Genomic DNA, 8,515 nt, shown 5'->3' on the forward strand with positions numbered 1-8,515 from the left:
GCATTTGTTGTGTGTCTAACATATGCTAGACCCTGTACTAGGATTTTAAATAAAATAAATATGATCTTTTATTCTTATATTTTATGGGGCATATCCATTAGGAAGGAAGTTAGTAATTACACTAATAATCAGGTATGCATTTGACACTTGTGAGGCCTGGGGCAAAAGGAAAAATGGATTCCATGTATCAAATATTTAAATACTTAATAGTGATGAGCTCTGACATTTGTCCAGTTCATGTTTTCTTCTGGAACCTCAAAGCTCACACCCTGGGGAGTTTCCTTGCAACATGGAGGCTAAAGGAGGCTTGCTCTCTTCCAAGTCAGTCCTGCTACTTGTGACCCTGAGTGGCAACAAGAAGCGTCTGGCAAAGGGCAAGAAAGAAGGTGGGCTGTGTCCCGGTTGGTGGACTGAATCAGACACTGACATAGGAACAGACATTGTCCAGGTGCTGGGTACTGGGCTGGGAGGTCTCATGAGTCACTTTCTCATCCTCTTTTAGGCAGTTGTAGAGGAGAGAGATGGAGTTCAGTCTTCTGGGAAACTCTGTCTGCTTTGGGTGTTCTGGGGCAACAACTTCAAACAAAGGGGACTTCTACTATCTATTTCCCAGAGCAGAGGCTGAGATTTTCTTCTTCCTGAATCGACGCAGGCTCCTTTGTTCTCAACCGGGCATAGTGCAGCTTGCTCAGGACATCCTTCCATAATTCACTCAAAAGTAGACTGAACTCTCAACCATCTTTTTTGGAGACTAAAAAAAAATTGTGTTCTTTTTGATATCTGTGATATGTGTGGTTCTGTAAAGCAAGGGGCCTACGACAGAATCCCTCTTGCCTGGGTTTAAGTGTAGTTTGCCAGTAACCTTACACATGCACATGTAGCTACAAGCCATGATAAGGGCTATGAAGGAAGAAGACAGAGAGCTAGGAGGAAGTGTGTACAGGAATGGCCATTTAGAGGAGTGGTGTGTGTGGTGTAGGTCAGGGAAGGCCTCCTGGAGAAAGTTTTAGGTAAGGCTGAGACTAGAGTGTAGGCTTACATTAACACCTGATCTGAGCAATGTTCTCAAGTTAGCTAATACATTTCATGGAAAGTTAGACTGCAACTGAGGTTCTTACAAAATGTAATCTTCATGTTTATTATTTTTTTATGAAAGTAATAACTCTTCATTACAAATCAAGTAATATAGAGCTATAAGGTTAAAAAAATGACTATTTCCTGTAAAACCACCTCTCAGGTGATTTGAAATTAATACTGTGATTTAATTTTTCTCCTAGGTTTTTTCTCATATACATACACTAATTTTTTATGTGCATATACAAATAATCACTTATTATTTTGTATCTTTCACTGCTCCAAGGTGGACCCCTTTGTTCACTTTCATGGTAACCACCAGTTGACCAGTCACCTACTTTCCAGTTCCCGCAGTAGGATCCATAGGGGACTGAACATGTCCAATTTGTATTCCTTTCTATGGGTAAACATAATGTAGATAATTAATTACACTTAAAGCTAAGATCCATATAGTTTCTGTGTCATTTATGCATTAACCTGTCTGCTGGCTGTGGTGTGAAATCTAATAGGTTGGAATGAGTGCAACTCAGTTATTGTTCCTTTCCCTAATTTCCCACCATACTACCGCCATCATCATCATCATCATTTGTTTCCCTTTTATTTTCAAATGATGCCTGAGGTTGCAGTGCTTATTCCTCTTTTAATGCCTGGAGACCATTTTCTTTCTCTTTATATTTGTAAACGCACTTGAGGCCAGTTCTGTGAGATATGGTCTACACCAAATCATGAACTCTCTCTTGGTCTTATTAGCTGTTATTGTCTATGTTGTTTCTAGGACTGAATTTAGAGAGTCCTAAACCTATATTCAGTTTTTGGTTTTGTTGTTTACTGATGGCGTGAACTTGGACAGGCAACTTCACTTCTCAGTGTTCTCCTTGTAACAGAATATCAGAGTTCACTCTGACCTCCCCTTAGGGCTACTGAAAGATTACACTGAGATGAAGTGTGTGAAAGATCTTTGTGAACTGTAAAGTTTGTACTAATATTTTGTGGAATAAATTTCTGTTTAACTGAGCAATCACTACTTCTCTCTGCTCTTTTAATGACCATGTCCACAGTCATTCCCTAGAAAGTATGTCCTGAATCAAACAAGACAGAGGATAGAATAGTGTGCCCATTTTATTTCCTCCAACATGAATATACTTTATTTTAAATATGGAAAAGTTTTACATATGTATAGTTTTATATGTAGCATCCTTTATTTTAGTATATAGCCTAACACTTATAAATAACCACCATACAATTATTTCTCAATTTCAAACATTCCTTCTCTGTGGAAATTCTGATGGTAAGATGAAGGGAACATGCATTTATAATGAGTAGGCAGCTGACTTTTTTTATGGTTGATATAGAATTATGGTCTATTATCTATAGTTTGTTGCAAATAATGCCTAGGAAAGGTTTTAGGTGATTCATTAGGTGGTAATTTAAGTCCCTGCATATTATTATTGTTAATTAATGATAATAAAAACAATCCAAACGTTGGCATAGGGAGAGGTGACATCAAGTTTGATAGACTTTCTTGAGAAGGTTCCAAACACCACATAGATTTGGGGTTTTGTTTGAGCAGCTTTGTTGGCCACTTTCATAATCCTGAAGCTGAAGCCAAGATGAGTTATTACTCATTTAATGTGTAGGCTGTTTCCCCCCCACCCCTAATTGTAAATTATACAATCTCAACCTCTATAGCCAGCAATATCTGACTTTATTGCTTTCCATTTTATGAAAATTAATTACAGCTCACATTCTGACACTGAAATTAAGGAGTAAGCGCTAAATCTTATACACAACAATAGGAAATTAAGAGAAGATTCTTTATTATCAGAATAAAGGGGGTGTTTTTCTTCTCTTAAGGCACTGGACTATGAGATAAAATCAGATTTAAACAAGCATTGCTCCTCCTTAACTTGTGTCACTGCAGCATGAAAGACGAGTAGAATTATGATATTTTAATTAAAAAAAACTACAACTCTTTCTATTTTGTCCTGAGGGACATTGTTTTGTGATAGCATGGTAGGCTATGGAACTCTGTCCCTGTAGGCACTGTCTTAGTAGGGAGCCAGGAGATGTAGGAGGTGAGACAACTCATCTCTGTACCGATAATGGACCAAATTCACTGGATTCTATGAATTCCTCCAAAAGAAAAAATAATTTTGTAGAGAAAACTATAAGTATAAATAGCAAAGAGATTGAGATGTGTATACGAGTAAATGTGCCCCCTTGTGCTGGTATCATCCTTTGGCCACAGTTTTCACAAGAGCAGCAATTGTATATACTATCCAACTTTATAAGTATTTCACAGTTAGTAAAGTATTTTCAAATACACATTTTATTTAGTAATCACAGTAATCCAGTGATAAAATTATTTTGTTTACTTATTTATTTTTATTGAAGTATAGTTGACACACAAAATTACCTTAGATTCAAGTTTACAACAGTGATTCGACAAATTTATATATTATGCCGTGCTTACCATAAGTGTGGCTACCATCTGTCACCATACATTGCTATTACAGTACCACTGATTATATTCCCTGTGCTGTAGCTTCTATCCCCGTGACTTATTCATTCCATAACTGGAAGCCTGGATCTCCCACTCCCTTTCACCCATTTTGCCCATCCACCCATCCCCTTTCCCTCTGGCAGCCATCAGTTTGTGCTCTGTAATTATGTGCTCTGTATCAGTCTGTTGCTTTTTGTTTGTTTATTCACTTGTTTTGTTTTTTCAGATTCCACGTATAAGTGAAATCATGTTGTTTGTCTTTCTCTGCCTTACTTCACTTGGCATAATGTACTCTAGGTTCATTCATGTTGTCACAAATAGCAAGATCTCATTCATTTTTATGGCTGAGGAATGTTCCATTATACACACGCGTGCGCACGCACACGCACACACACACACGATACATTTTCATTCATCAGCAGACACTTAGATTGCTTCCATATCTTGGTTATTGTAAATAATGCTGCAATAAGTATAGGAGTGCATATATCTTTTTGAATTAGTATTTTCATTTTCCTAGGATAAATGCCTAGTGGTGGAATAACTGGATCATATGGTACTTCTATTTTTTATTTTTTGAGGAATCTTCATACTGTTTTCCACAGTGGCTAAACCCATCTTCATTTCTACCACTAGTACTAGAGGGTTCCTTTTTTTCCATATTCTTGCCAAACACTTGTTGTTTCTTGTCTTTTGATTCTAGGCATTCTGACAGGTGTGAGGTGATACCTCAGTGTGGTTTTGATTAGCATTTCCCTGATGATTAGTGATGTTGAGCATCTTTTCATGTGTCATGAGAAAGTTAAAGACAGAAGGGGTCAGAAACCTATTCACTTCTTCTCCCCTGTCCTTAGCTACATTCTTTGAGGCACTTCAGTGGCAATCCATGGAGCATAGTTTGAAAACCGATTGCATAAAATTTAAAGTGTTTAATAAATGTTCAAACAGCATTCACTGAGCCCTCCCTGTATACAACCACATAGTAACTGAGAAAGTTCTGTCCTTTCCTGCCACTGACCTAGTCTCTTTCTGATAATGAACAGAAGCATGTCTTTGAAAGACTCTAAAATAAGCATAGCACTGGCATCTGTTTTTGCTTCCTTAGCTAAAACTAAATGTGAGGCTAAAAATCTTTGACAGGTTTTATTGCCACCATTATGAGGTATGCTGCATTAGATATTTACACAATTTAGGGCGGTGCTTTTGTGTGTGTTGAAATTTATCAGTACTGTATCTTGATACTCTTATTCAGAGGTATCTTGATAGTTACTGTCCCCAAAAGTCAATGTTACTATATTTCACCACTACATTTCAAGTGGTAGTAACTACAGGTTTTCTTGCCATGTGGCTGATCATCCATGTGACCCTCCCACTGGAAAATACCATGTATTATAATGTTTTTGAGCTTCCAAGTTTTGAATAACATATTTCTTCCCCTCATCAACATTCATTGACATACATCCAATATTTTGGATAAATGGTATGAGTCAAAGATTATGCCTAGATACCATGAAATGACCTCAGTTCTGACTCCATATCAGAATTACGATAGCTACTGTCCATAAATGAGTCTATGGATTTAAATTTCATTTCATTAATCTAAGTAAATCCATTATTTTCATGGAATGTCTACCATGTGTCAAATGCTATGCTAGCTGCTGGGGTAAAGCAGTGAACAGAAGAGACACACACTGTCCTCTGTGAGTTTATAGTCTGGTGAGGTAGCCATATTAATAAACAGAGAGCTACTTGTGGTTAATGTGAAGAATCTTTTGAAACAACACAGGGTCCTAAGTCAAGACTTTGAAGAGGAATTTAATTCAGTCTTAGGAAGTGACATTAAAGGACTTGGTGTTAGATAAAGATAAAAATGGTAGGTATTGGAAAGGAACTTTTGGAATAGCAGAATATGGGGCTAGCTAAGTCCCTTTCTCAAAAACCAATGATCGAAATGGAAGAAACTTTCAAAAAACAACAATTTATTAAGGACTCTAGAAACTTAGAAACATTTGTTCAAGAAAAACAACAAAATCTTAAATAACGGTGGGGTTTTAGCTCTTCAGCTCTATTGGTATAGAAGTTGTACCAGGGTAGGGTAAGGGGTAAGAACTACTTGAAGAGGCTGACTTGATTTGGAGCAGGTACATGCCCTGAGGCATTGTAAGCAGTAGCAATCTCAGTGGCAAACAGTCAGAAAATTCCAGCTTCACAGCTAGCTTGGTGTTGTCATTGAGGTGGGGTAAGCAATAGACATGCACACTAGCGAGAAATTCAGCAGGGAGATCTAGGTAAATAAGGTAGCCATAGTGAGCCTTAAACTCTCACATAGCCTGGGTGGTTTTGAAGGGTGTATGCTTGTAAAAGGCTATGCACATTCCCAAGAGAGACTAGAAAGGGCCTAGTTATCTAATGCCCCCTACCTCAACGTGAGGCCTAGAAAATGCACAGGGGAGAATGGGAAAGCCCAGAAAAAGCAAAACCAGGATAAATGACTGAGGTTTTAAAGTAATTTCTATCTCTTTATTGGTGTTTTTTATTTGATGAGTCATTATTGTCATGCCTTCCTATAAATTTTTTCCCAGCTTCATCAAAGCATAATTGACAAATAAAAGTTATACAAAGTATGTTTTCTGATGCAGTGGTACTAAATTAGAAATCGATAACTGAAAGAAATTTTGGGAGGGTAGGAATCTATGAAAAATTAAAAAAGAAACACATCTAGGTGTTCAAAACATAGGCGTGGGCTGCAGGAAGATTGGCAGCCTCGCTCACATCAAGCAAAGCTGCTGTGGGGTGACTTTTGCGATGGTGCTAAGAAGGCAGCTGTTTTATACAGTTTCTATGGAGTGGGACACACAGGTGGTGAATGGGTCCTTGCTGCTTGACCCTGCGGGCCTGGAGGCAGAGGAGCCAGGATCCTGCCCCATGGCTGTCATCCTGCAGCCCGAGAAGTGCACTGTGTTCCAATGCACATAGTGTGCTATGCTGTGCTCGCTGATTCTGCACCTCTCCTGGGACCTGTTGCAGTCCCTTGGATCTGTAGTTTTCTCTAGAGTCACAAATGACATGGTATGGGAAGCTCCCTTCCTAGTTGGCATTGAGGGTTGGTTCAAAGGGAGCACTTACAACCTTGTATTCTGTATTACCTGTGGGACTCCCATTGGTTTCCATTTGTATTCTACCCATGCTGCCCTGGCTGCTGTCTCAGTGACAAAGTGATGTGCTCTTAAAAACAAAAGCCACTGGAGCGCCTGGGTGGCTCAGTCGGTTGGGCGGCCGACTTCAGCTCAGGTCATGATCTTGCGGTCTGTGAGTTCGAGTCCCGCGTCGGGCTCTGTGCTGACAGCTCAGAGCCTGGAGCCTGTTTTGGATTCTGTGTCTCCCTCTCTCTGATCCTCCCCCATTCACGCTCTGTCTCTCTCTCTCTCAAAAATGAATAAATGTTAAAAAAATAAAATAAAATATAAAAAAAAAGCCACAGTAAATGAATCTGAGATAGATATTCACAACTTTCTACCAGAAATTGTTGCAGAGCTGAAAGAGAAGATAATGTTAATGCATGCTCATTTAAATTCACTGATAATTCTGAAGGAACTAACTCCCGACTAGCCCAAGCCAGAAAACTGATCCAGAATCAAAACTTAAGTATGGGGTTAGGCCTAATTGCAATCTTCAACAGCAGGCACTGTTTGATCAATTCTCAAGAAAGATTGGCTTCAAGAATGGATGGGAAATGGGGTTTATTATTATTACCTCTACGTTGATTTTCTAAATGATTTGTGAAGCTGTTTCTAGAAGATGAAAAGCTTAGAAGCCTCTGTCAAGGTTTTATAACTATTTGCCTTAAGAACTTATTTTAGCTTGTCATTTTCATAAATACTTATTTCTGAAAACATCTTTTATTGCAAATTCAGATTAAGAGGCAATGTCTTGTCAATGCTCTCATTTAAAGATGCACCGTTGTTATGACAATAGAGTTGTATTTAATGTTGAAAAATAAAGGAAATGCATCTACAGAACTCATGGGTCAAAGAAGAAGTCACAAGGGAAATTAGAAAATAATATGAATTGAATGAAAATGGAAACACAATTATGGGATTGCTAAAATAGTGTTCAGAGGAAATTTTTATAGTGTTAAACACCCATATTAGTAATGAAGAAAGATCTCAAAAAAATAACCTAAGGGACTAGAAAAAGAACAGAGCCAACTAAACCTAAAGCAAGTTGAAGGGAGGAAATAAAACATATATCAAAAAATGGAAAACATAAAAACAATAGAAGACATCAGTGAAACCAAAAGTTGGTTTTTTTGGTAAGAAAAAATTTTTAAAAATTGCCAAACTTTTATAGAGACTCGGCAAGCAAAAAAGAGAGAAAACTCAAAGTCAGGAGTTAAAGAGGGGACACCATTACTATCTTCACAGAAATGACAGTTTGTGAGTTTCTAAAAATGTGTCCATTTCTTACAGATTGCCCAGTTTGCTGGCATATAATTTTCTTAGTGTTCTCTTATAATTGTTTGTATTTCTGTGGTGATGGTTGTGATATCCCCTATTTCATTTGTGATTTTTATATGTTTGGATCCTTTCTATTTTCTTTTTGATAAGTCTGGCTAAAGGCTTATCTGTTTTGTTAATTCTTTCAAAGAACCAGCTCTTTGTTTTGTTGATCTGTTCTACTATTTTTTTGTATGTGTTTGTTTCTATATCATTCATTTCTGCCCTACTCTTTATGATTTCCTTCTGCTGGCTTTAGGCTTTATTTGCTGTTCCTTTTGTAGCTCCTTTACGTGTAAGTTTATGTTGTATATTTGGGACTTTCTTGCTTCTTGAGATAGGCCTGAATTGCAATATACTTCCCTTTTAGGACTGCCTTTGCTGCATCCCAAAGGTTTTGGACTGTCATGTTTTCATTTTCATTGGCTTCTATGTATTTTTT

At 37.8% G+C, this 8,515-nt stretch overlaps 1 pseudogene; it reads left to right on the top strand.

The window, feature by feature from the left end:
- The first annotated feature begins 289 nt into the window (after positions 1–289).
- LOC123596435 lies at positions 290–7,204 on the top strand (annotated as a pseudogene).
- The last annotated feature ends 1,311 nt before the right edge of the window (positions 7,205–8,515 follow it).

Source organism: Leopardus geoffroyi, chromosome B1, assembly GCF_018350155.1.
Source record: "Leopardus geoffroyi isolate Oge1 chromosome B1, O.geoffroyi_Oge1_pat1.0, whole genome shotgun sequence".
NCBI classification, from domain to species: Eukaryota; Metazoa; Chordata; class Mammalia; order Carnivora; family Felidae; genus Leopardus; species Leopardus geoffroyi.